Raw genomic sequence first — 12029 nt, 5'->3', positions numbered from 1 at the left:
TCTAGGGTGGGATTGGGAGATGGACGGGCACAGGGCCACTCACAGGATGGGAGCCTTGGGCTGTGACTAAGCTTCTGCCAGTGTCTGCTCCCTAAACTGCACAGGGAGGACAAGGGTGGGACCTGCCTGGCGGAGGGAGGGTTCAAGTATCTGGAGGAACGCGTAGCTTCAGAGAAGGCTCAATTAACATGAGCTGCTGGCAGCACCATCTCTTCCCTGGGAGCATCTCTGGGTTCTGACTCGTCCCCCACGTCCCTGGCTGAGGGTATCTTATTTCCTCCTCTCCACTGCTCTTTGCTGTAAGTACTGCTAATTATCTAAGAAACGGTGCAGAGTTGCTCCTCCATTCCTGACTCCGGGCTTGGTGCTCGGGATACAATCAGGGCCGAATCATCCACAATTCCTGATCTTGGGGGCATCCACGTGGCAAAGGAACAGACGGGAACTGGGTGGGCAGGCATCTGATCTCATGAGGGCACGAGGGGACGTGTGGGACAGTGGGTCCAGAGAGAGCTTCCAAGGGGGACGTGATCAACTGCAAGGCAAGGAGAAGAAGCAGAACCTTTCCAGGAGGATTCAGCAGCAAATGCACAGAAGCCCGGATGGAAAGGATCCCTGCCACTCAAGGGGAAGGGAAGGATAGAGAGGCAAAGGCTGAGTGAGCCCGTGGGAGCAGGGGAAAGCAGTCCTCTGTGTCTTCGGCGGAGGCTCTGACAGCTGCAGCATGTCTGGAAGTGGACACAGAGGAGCACCGAGGCCCACCGCAGTGGGCTGTGCGGAGTCATGCTGGAGAGGTGGCTGAAGGGCAGCTGCTGTGCGGCTGGAAGGAAGGCGGCCACACTCCTTGGCTGGACTGGCCAGTCTCGGACAAAAGCACCAGAGCCATGGCTATGATAGACCTTGGCCATCTGGAGCCAACCTTAGGGAGGGTGGGAACACGAGAATGCGTGGCCAGGCTCCATTTCTCACCAACTCCAGGGCTCCAAGAGCTTGATCCGACCTAGAAAAATAAAGGCCGTGGCGTGTCTCACTTCCGTGTCGCGGCACACACCCTGACCCAGCTCTGCTCCTCTCACCCGATGATTGTGGTCACCTGTGGTCACTCCACCCCATCCCTGGGTTTCTTCTTCCTCCTGGCGTCTCCACAAATCCTGCAATCCTATGAGGCCACCTCCAGTTCACCTCTTTTACAAAATCTTCTCAGCCTCTACAGCCACACTGGCTTCTCTAGTCCTTGAGACTGTGGTTCACACCATGTTAACATTAATCCCCAAACACACCATCTCCATGTCCAGGTATCCAACACGTGTGTTCTCATTTCTACTGAGAAAGTAACCACAGACGGGGCCTCAGACAGTGTAGGAACTCAAAAAATGTAGGTCTGATTTTCAGAGGCCACAGTGTAACGACCCACTGTATACTTTCATGGACAGAAGAGAACCGTCTGCAAAACACTGATAATTCTCTTAAACTGCCTTCATTCATCACACTCTCATTCATGTATTCATTCCACATGTATGTTTTACGCATCTATTATGCTCCAGTCATCACATGCAAGACGTTTTTGATAAGAAGATGACTTTTAAACTGAAAAGAAGTATTACGGATGCTTTGGGGTTTTTTGAAGTGGATGGTATTTTGAAACACTGTCCTGTATATCTAATTTCTTAGTACCCTCAGACTATACATTTAAGCCAGCCGAAGTGCTGTGACTGACCAGCATGGCACAGAGCATGGCACAGTGTGGGCTGCACAGCTCCCACCGGGCTGCTCACTTCAGAGCTTTGAGGATATTTTGTTTGCTTGTTCTGAAATGGAATCTCACTCTGTTGCCCAGGCTGGAGTGCAGTGGTGCAGTCTCGGCTCACCGCAACCTCTGCCTCCCAGGTTCAAGCAATTCTCCTCCTTCACTCTCCCGAGTAGCTAGGATTACAGGCTCCCGCCACTATGCCAAGCTAATTTTTGTATTTTTAGTAAAGACGAGGTTTCACCATGTTGGTCAGGCCAGTCTCGAATTCCCGAACTCAGGTGATCCACCCAGCTTAGCTTCCCAAAATGCTGGGATGACAGGAGTGAGCCATCACGCCCGGCCAGAGCTTTGAGGATGTCAAGGGAGGAATCAGGAAAGTCAGGCCCAGAGTTATCTCCATTCTAAAAAGGAAACAGCAGGATTCAGTAAAACCTTAGGAAGTCATTACAATAAACAAGCTCCATCCTAATCTTCAAATGCAAATCCCCTTCTGAATAAAATATTTTCTTCCCCTTATCCCCCCGCCCCACCTCTCCACCATCTTCCTAAACAATTTCCCTCCTCCACATTCTATGCGAGCATAAAACGCCCCTGCTGGCCGCAGGCTTCCCCACCATGCATGCACCTCCCCACTGGCCTCATGTAAATATTTAATATTCTTTGTTTAAGATCTGCCAATCCTGTATCCTACAGTCATTCAGAGCATGTTCTGATTAATAGAGAGTTTGTCAATAGTGCCTGTGGCAAAGGGTAACTTTGGGTCCTAAAAGATCCAGCCCCTTTCATACGCTTAACTTTTATTTTGCCTGTAATAGATGTTTACTATAGAAAATACAAAAACTGTAGATAAACAAAGGAAACTATTATCTACAATCTAATAGTCTAGAGCATTGTATTATCTACAATACAATAGTCTAGAGCAAATCACTGTTAGGGAAACTCTGGAAGACTATTCAACAGAATGCAACTGTCCAAAATACAGTTTTTTTTGTTTTTGCTTCTGTTTCGGTTTGGTTTGTTTTTTGAGACAGAGTCTCACTCTGTCACCCAGGCTGGAGTGCAGTGGCATGATCTTGGCTCACTGCAACCTCTGCCTCCCGGGTTCAGGCAACTCTCCTGCCTCAGCCTCCTGAGTCGCTGGGAATACAAGTGTGCGCTGCAATGCCTAGCTAATTTTTGTATTTGTAGTAGAGACGGGATTTCTCCATATTAGCCAGGCTGGTCTTGAACTCCTGACCTCAGGTGATCCGCTGGCCTCAGCCTCCCAAAGTGCTGGAATTAGAGGCATGAGACACTGCACCCAGATACAAAATGCAGTTCTTACAAAGGATGATGTCAGCTCATACCAGCTCATTACTACTTAGCGTACACGCTCCTCTTTTAACCAGGAGTCATAATCCTCTCACAAAATTTTTGTTCGTATTTGCCGAATCCTTGGAGTAAAGGTCTAAAAGGAGGAACTCTGGGTCCCGATGTATGCCACTTTAAATGGATTTTGCTACAAATTGTCAAATCGCCCTCCAGGACTTTATTCCAATTAACACCCTTGTCAGCTGTGAGCCTTCTGATTTCCTTCTATTTGCCTCACACTCAGCTCATCCGTGGCCTTTCCAGGCAGTAATCCCAGCACTTTGGGAGGCCGAGACGGGCGGATCATGAGGTCAGGAGATCGAGACCATCCTGGCTAACACGGTGAAACCCCATCTCTACTAAAAATACAAAAAACTAGCCGGGCGAGGTGGCGGGCGCCTGTAGTCCCAGCTACTCGGGAGGCTGAGGCAGGAGAATGGTGTAAACCTGGGAGGCGGAGCTTGCAGTGAGCTGAGATCCGGCCACTGCACTCCAGCCTGGGCGCAAAGCGAGACTCCGTCTCAAAAAAAAAAAAAAAAAAAAAAAAAAAAGAAATGATACCTTATTGTTTTCATTTTCCCTCTTTTTTGTTAAATGCCAGTTTATGTCTGGTGAAGACTTTTCTAAGGCAAATTCATGTAAAGAAGGGATCAGGTGGACAATTGATAGAAATGCCAGTGGTTCTTTCCTGAGTTTAGGAACACACATGACAGATCGCTTGCTGTATTCCAGGCAAGACCGTCTCCTTGCCCCCAAAACTTAGACATCAGTATTGAGCTTAGACCGACAGACCAGGGCTGCGTGTTTTCTCTATAGGCATTTGCAAAGCCGTTTATTTCTGTTCCAAAATTGTGAATTGAAAAAGAACACCTTGGCCAGTTCGCTGACTGGAGCAGTCTTGATGGGGTGCCCACTCTGTTCCACAAACTTTTCTTTGTTCTTTTTTCTTTTTTTGAGACAGAGTCTCGCACTGTGGCCCAGGCTGGAGTGCAGTGGCGGGATCTCGGCTCACTGCATGCTCCGCCTCCTGGGTTCAAGCTATTCTCCCGCCTCAGCCTCCCTTGTAGCTGGGACTACAGGCGCCTGCCACCACACCCAAATCTTTATATTTTTAGTGGAGATGGGGTTTCACCATGTTGGCCAGAATGGTCTCAATCTCTTGACCTCGTGATCTGCCCACCTCGGCCTCCCAAAGTGCTGGGATTACAGGCATGAGCCTCTGTGCCTGGCCCCAGGGGCTTTTCTATCAACTTTACAATCTAATTGGGGTGGAAGAGTGAGAAGCAAGTAAGCAAATCAACAAAGAAGAAAATACAAACACCTAGCAGTGAAAAGCACTGGGGTAGTTGGAACTTGGGATGTTTGTTTTCTTGTCAAGCAAAGGGTGGTTTTCAATGAATTTATTGAGCTGATGAGTGAACTCAGTAAATATTTACAGAATATCTACCCACGTGCCAGGGACAAAAATGAACAAGACTTGGCCTCTTACCTAAAAAGAGTTCTAATTTGAGGTATAGAGAATGGGGAGAAAATAGAAATTGAAGAAATTCTTTTGCAAGTCTTACTGAATAGTAATTTATGTTTCTCAGGCTGCTCCCTTAGGGCCCCACACTCCCATCCCCTAATGACTCTATGTGGCAACCAAGGTAGACACGGTCTCCACCTTGCAAAGAAAGATGGGGCTCCTGGGAGGTGAGCCTTACCCAGGGTCACGGCGTTGGCAAATCATCCAGCTGGTGTGCACACAAGACCTTCTGACGCCAAAGCTAGTGTTCTGGCCATTACCCCCTCCCACTTGGAATGGAGTGAAGAACTGGGAGAAGAAAAGGCATTGTGGAGAGGGAAGGAGAGGTGACGCAGCCATTCGGTTGATTACACAAACTGAATCTGATATTCAAGACTGTCTGCGTAAGGCCAAAACAACCAGTCAATGTATCCGAGTCCAGCAGTCTGCCGTGTCCTGGGGAAATAGTCATTAAATCCATGATCTGGTGTTGAGTGCTCAAGCCTGGCCCACACTTGCATGCTTTGCTGTTTTTTTGTTTGTTTGTTTTTCATTTTCATTTGGCTCCGCTGATGCTTGGGGTTCCTGGGCTTCAGGTCGGCACGTCTGGGGAGGACCTAACACCACGGCACGTCATCTGCACAGGACAAAGGTCTGATTTATTAATTATGCTCGTCCCTGAGGGGAACAGAAACAAGGGCACTTTAGAAGGCAAAGAACAATCCTGCTGCTGAAATGATGAGGGCCGTGGAAAACAAGTTGAAGCCGGACTGTGAGAGCAGAAACACACAGTTCCGCAATCCTGAGCGGAAAGTCCTTACCTGCCCGCGAGCCTCTCAGCCTGACGCCAAATGGATTTTCCTCCAGACATGCTGGGATCGACGTCAGCTTCTGTTTCACATGCCCCCACGTGTGTCAAGGCTCTTTTTCCTTCTGTTAGCAAGTTTATTGTGGAGACCACACGTGCTTCTCGTGGGTCCCTAGAGCAGTGTCCTGGATTTCCAGGTCGGTCCAAAGATACCGAGGAAGACGACAGGCAGATAAACAGCAGGTTGCACCTCTTGCTAGCATCTCTCTGTATCTGGTCTTCATAAGAGAGTGGGGATGAGGAAGGGAGGGAGGGAAGCAGAGCAGAGAACAACTCAGGAGGGAGCAGCAGAGCCCAAGGGAGGGGAGAAGAGATGTCCTCCAGGGGAGGGAGAAGAGAAGTCCTCCAGGGGAGGGAGAAGAGAAGTCCTCCAGGGGAGGGAGAAGAGAAGTCCTCCAGGGGAGGGGAGAAGAGATGTCCTCCAAAGAGTGGAGGCTTCAGCCAGCGCTTGCCCACCATTCGCATGGGGTATCTCCAGGTTCTGTACACAAGATCTCTACGTTCACCCGTTTCAAGCTTATACATACTTGAACAGTGTTTGTTTTCCATACCATTTTATCCACAAAGGGGGCCACCCTCCAATTCAAGTTCTCCTCCAAGCAACTATTAAAGGATCCATTGGATGAGCGGGTGACGTGTACAATTTATGACTTGTTATCATGTTCAGCTAAAGAAATACTGTGGCTTTTGCTTTGCTTGAATGAAATTAAGTGAAATCAGCTGGTCCGCAGACACTGTGCCAATGGCATCTGAGATGGAAGGGCCACAGGGACAAGGAATGAACCTCAGCCCTCCTGTAACTCTCCCGACAGAAAGAATGGGTGTAGGTATTCACAGAGCAGGCAGAGTGTGCTCTGGGCACATGTGGGGACCAAGCAGTGTCCTGTGGCCTCTCCCTCCTGTCCTGCCAAACCAGCCATCAGCTTGGCCAGCAGCGTTCCTTGTGATTTTTGAAGAGCTTGACCTCACTCAGCAAGCTTTCCACTGATTGATGGGAAGAAATCAGGTGATGAACTATGTACACTCATGGGGATTTTCTTTTAAAAGGGCACTTTAACATAAAATGATGACCACATTAATTTCAAGTTTGTACAATTTTGATATGCATATGGACAAAGACTGGAAGGAAACCATACATACAAAAAATTCTTCTCATATTAGGGATAGCGAGCTGACTGTGCAATTCTGTCAACTTGTATTGAATGTCTATTGGAACTGAGCAACGTGTTAGGGATTCAAGCCCTGCAGTTTACCATCTGTCTACCAGTGGACAGCACATCCTCATCACGTGTGGATGATCACACAGATAACTATGGAGTTACCCATGGTGATGCACTATAGTAGTTCATTTGCACTACAATAAAGGAACACCTGAGACTGCGTAATTTATGAAGAAAAGAGATTTACTTGGCCCACAGCTCTGCGGGCTGTATAGGAAGCATGGCGCCAGCGTCTCCTCCTGGCGAGGCCTCAGGAAGCTTCCAATCATGGTGGAAGGTGAAGGAGGAGCCAGCATATCACTTGGCCAAAGCAGGATCAAGAGACAGAGGGAAGGCTGGGTGCAGTGGCTCACACCTGTAATCTCAGCACTTTGGGAGTCCAAGGCCAGCAGCTCACATGAGGTAAGGAGTTCGAGGCCAGCCTGGCCAAAATGGCAAAACCCTGTCTCTACTAAAAACACAAAAATTAGCTGAGTGTGGTGGCACATGCCTATAATCCCAGCCACCTGGGAGGCTGAGGCAGGAGAAGCACTGGAACCCGGGAGCTGGAGTGAGCTGAGCTGCAGTGAGCCAAGATCGTGCACTCAAGCCTGGGCAACCGAGTAACACTGCATCTCAAAAAAAAAAAAAAAAGAAAGAAAAAAAAGACAGAGAGAGAGAGAGAGAGGGAGGGAGGTACCAGCTTCCTTTCTTTTTTTTTTTTTTTTTTGACAGAGTCTCGCTCTGTCGCCCAGGCTGAAGTGCAGTCTCTGCTCACCTCAAGCTCCGCCTCCCGGGTTCACGCCATTCTCCTGCCTCAGCCTCCTGAGTAGCTGGGACTACAGGCGTCCGCCACCACACCCAGCTAATTTTTTGAATTTTTAGTAGAGATGGGGTTTCACCATGTTAGCCAGGATGGTCTTGATCTCCTGACCTCGTGATCCACCCACCTTGGCCTCCCAAAGTGCTGGGGTTACAGGATTGAGCCACTGTGCCCGGCCACCAGCCTCCTTTTAAACAACCAACTCTCATGTGAACTGATAGAGTGAGACCTCATTTATCACCACGGAGATGGCCCAAGCCCTTCATGAGGGTTCTGCCCCCGTGATCCAACACCTCCTACCAGGCGCCACCTCCAACATTGGGGATCACATTTCAGCATGACATTTGGAGGGGACAAAGAGCCAAGCCATATCCCATCAGCAGGAAAGGAAATCCCCGTTCCTGTGAGCGCACCCGGAGCCCGTTCTTGAGCCTGCGTGGGTGGGAGTCAAGAGCGCCTCCTCCTGGTGGCAGTGACACTGGAGGTGAGGTTTGAGGAATGTACAGGGACAGGACGAGGACGCTGGAGCGTTCTGTGAGCCAAGAAAGAGCCACAGGGTCCCAGCTAAGGCAGAGTGAGGAACTGCACCTGGGGAGGGGGCTGGAGGCACCATCTGGCCTAGAAGTCTGGTCTTATTCTAGAGCAAAGCAGAGCCACAGAAGGTTTTGCTCATCTGTTCGCTAATAGATTTTATTTTTTGAAACAGTTTAGGTTCGAGACAATATTGGGCAGAAAGTACAGAGATTTCTTGTTACCCTGTCCCCCTACACACACACACACACACACACACACACACACACACACACACACACATCTCCCCTGCTATGAAACCCCCCGCCAGAGTGGGACACTTGTTACAATCAATGAACCTAACACCTTACTATCGCCCCAGTCCACAGTGCACACTACAGCTCATTCTTGGTGTTGTACATTCTACGAGTTTAGACAAATGTAGCATAGCAGGTGTCCACCGTGATAGTATCATACAGAGTATTTTCACTGCCCTAAACCTCCTGTGTGCTCCATCTATTCATCCCTCCTTCCCCCGCAAACCTTTGAAAGCCACTGGTCTTTTTCCTGTCTCCATGGTTTCACCTTTGCCAGAATGTCACATAATTGGAATCACACAGTCTGTAGTATTTTCAGACTTGCTTATTTCACTGAGTAACGTGCCTCATCTCTAAATGGCTTGAAAGCTCATTTTCTTTTCCAGTGGAATAGTATTCCATTGCCTGATCGTGCCACAGTTTATTTATTCACTCATCTACTGAAGGACGTCTTGGTTGCCTCCGTCGGAGGTTTTCAGGGAGGAGACTGAAGTTCTTTAACATGGGCTTAGGTGATCTATTTGTAGTTATCTTCAAACCTCCTCTTAAGACTCTTACAATGCTCTTCTCCCAATGTGTTTAGAATAATTATGAACTTTATCACATATGACCATAATAGAATTCTATATAATATAGTGTTTTATAAAACATCAGATGTAAAATTCCCTGTGCACACTAGTTACTAGCATAAAATCTGCAGAGAGTGGGTAAATCCTGGAGGGTACATAGAACCTGAACATGGTCACTTGTGTGAGGTGTAGAATCACAGGCGATGTTTGCCTCTCAAAATTGTTTCCCCATTTTCCTGTACACATAATTTCGAACTGACGTAAATAAATAAGAGGAATCTCCAGGTCTGAAGGTTGATGGCTACATCTGCAAGGACTCTATCTAGCCCTATAACTTATGTAGTGATAACTTGCCTGGGGTACCAAATAACAAGTACTCACCTCATTTTCTTCACCTAAGAAAATACTATCCAAAACATTTACGCTGCATATTTGGGAAACAGATACAGGACCCTCCATTTGAACACCTGGTCGAAAATTGCTGACGGGAGAATTTGAATGTCACCATAGCAACCAGCACGGGATGGCCTTCTGATGCCCATGCCCGCTCCTTCCCCTGGGTGCCCAACTCTATGCTGTGGACTGTGCTCTGGAGACATGCTTGTTAAAGACAGGAGCAGGTGCTGAAGTTCAAGTGTGATGGGAGGAGCAGAAGCACAGAGTCCAGGAGCCACCTCTCCCTGGAGCCGGATTTTGAACATGCCCATTTGTGTAGACGTCTGTGGCTTTCAAAGTGCCCACATGCACACTCAGTTATGTGATCTTCACACAGATTCACTGTGATACACGGGGACTCTGATGTGTAGAGGAGGATATTGAGATAACTCAGGAATATTAGGTGCTCTGTGGAGGTTCTCAGAACCAATGAGAAGAGCTTGGGAGGGAGCCCTGGCTTCTGAAAACCAGCTTGCTGCCCCTTCTTGCCTACCTGACTGGCCACATCATCTCCTCCTTGCATTCTGAGGAACTGCTGCCACCTCACAGGTAGAGCCTGCACAGCCAGACGGGCATCTGCTGGAGACTTACCAATGAGGGCGGCTCATTTCATGTGCAAATTCGTAGATCTAGTGCAAAGCAAAAGACAATACGCAGCTAAAGGAAAGCTTAACAATAGTTTTAGTGCAAGGCTAATTGGAATAAATTGTCTATTTCAAGTTGAAAATTCCTTTGAAGAATTAATGTTAAGAAAATTATGGTATAAAACTTAGTAAACAAATCAGAAGTATATAGCTTGATGAGTTTTCACACAGTGAATGCACACATTTACCCACCACGCCGGATCAAAAAGTACAACATTGTTGGCCTCAGAAAAGCCCTTCCCGTGCCCTTCTCAGTCACCACTCCCTTCCTCTCCCCACTGGAGCTGCTGTCCTGGCTTCTTACATCATATGGTTTTTTGTTGTTGCTTGGTTTTGGGTTTTCTTTGGCCTATTTTAAACTTTGTACAAACGGAACCTACATGCCTTTTTGTGACTTATTTCTCCTTGTCAGTATTATGTTTGTGATATACATCCATGCTGCTGCATAATCAGTGGTTTATCTCTTTTCATTGCAATATGGTTTCCCATTGCGTGTTGGTGTGTTTGTGTTTGTGTGTACTGAAACGTATTCCTCTATGCTACTAGCTATATTTGACTTTCAAAATTGCTTCCACATTTTCCTGTACACATAATTTGGAATGGACATAAGTAGTTAAGAGGACTCTACAGCTCTGAAGGTGGATGGCTTTGTCTGTAAGGATGGCTTTGTCTGTCTAGGTAGATACCTAGCCCTTAACCTACATCGTGGAAGCTTGCCCAGGGTACCAAATAACAAGTCCTCATCTCATTTTATTCACCTGAGAAAATACTCTGCAGGAACTCTATGTTGTATATTTGGGAAGCAGATACTATGGACAGCGGACATGTAGGTCTCTAGCTGTTAATACTATGAACAGTGCCATGAATAAATTTGTATGTGCCTTTTAGGGCACATGCATTCACATCTAGCTGGGTAGGTCGGTGCCGTAGGAGAGACGGGGCTGTGGTCAACACACCACGCTGGGCCAGTAATCCGGAAAAAGGCGAGGAGACACGGAGCAGGCAAGGGCAGGAGGAGGAGCAGTAGAGGCAAAGGAAAAGGTCTTTGCATCTTTGAGTCTCTGCTCTCCCCGCTCCTACTTTTCCTGCACTTCCATACCGGGTTAAACTCTCCAAGTCGCTCCCCGTTTCATCAGCACAAACAGCCCCCAAATCTCAGTGGTGTACACAACGACAGCTTGTTTTTCCCCTCCTGTTACGTGTCCAGCATTGTCAGTAGTGACACTGTCTATCTCAATCTCTCAGGAACCCTGATTGAAGGAGGAGCTACCTTGATCGCCATGACAAGGCAGGGTCCACGGCCACACCCAGCCTACATGGGAGCAGAGAAGCGCAGCCCCGCCCATGCGCTCTGGAGAAGGAGAATGTTTGTTAATACCTGTAATAACTATCATGTCCCTAACACCTGAGGGCAGAATTAATGAGCTCCAAGAGCATTTCGTACCCATGACTACTCTAAACACTTCCCGTACTGAATTGCCCTCCTGGAGAGGCCTGACACTAAATTCCCGAGAGCGGAGGCGGAGAATCTGTCTGTGAGTCTCTCTAACCGCAAGACCTCGCCGAGGCACAGAGCAGGTGCTGAGACGTGCTGAAACAAGAGACTTTTCTTTACCTACTAAAATGTTTCCTTATCTGATATTTTTACAATGTGTATTTATAACTTCAAATAAATTAGTCCTTCCTCTCCTGGATTTCCTGAAAAAATAGACCATCTTTTAGGAAATTACTATGACTCCAGGAATCCCAGAGTAGCTACGGAAGACATCACATGTAACTGGACGGATGGCCAGGAGAGTTAGGAAATAAAAATATTATCAGCAGCAAACCTGCTGTCAGCTCGCTAACTGGAGAAAGGTTATGCTGAACAGGTGAGCAGGAATGCCTCAGCCTCTTCCCGGGCTTGAGGTCCCTGCACCGTGCTCACTTTATTTCCAGAAACACTCTGAGTGTGCCGTCCTCAGTTACTGGGATAGCGTTTGCCTAACTCTTTAGACAAATATATACTCAACTTTGTATTTTAATAAGCCTTTGTCTTTGCTGAAATACAAAGGCTAAAT

This window comes from Macaca mulatta, chromosome 12 (assembly GCF_049350105.2).
Source record: "Macaca mulatta isolate MMU2019108-1 chromosome 12, T2T-MMU8v2.0, whole genome shotgun sequence".
In the NCBI taxonomy this organism is placed as follows: Eukaryota; Metazoa; Chordata; class Mammalia; order Primates; family Cercopithecidae; genus Macaca; species Macaca mulatta.
Note: the sequence above shows the minus strand (reverse complement) of the source record.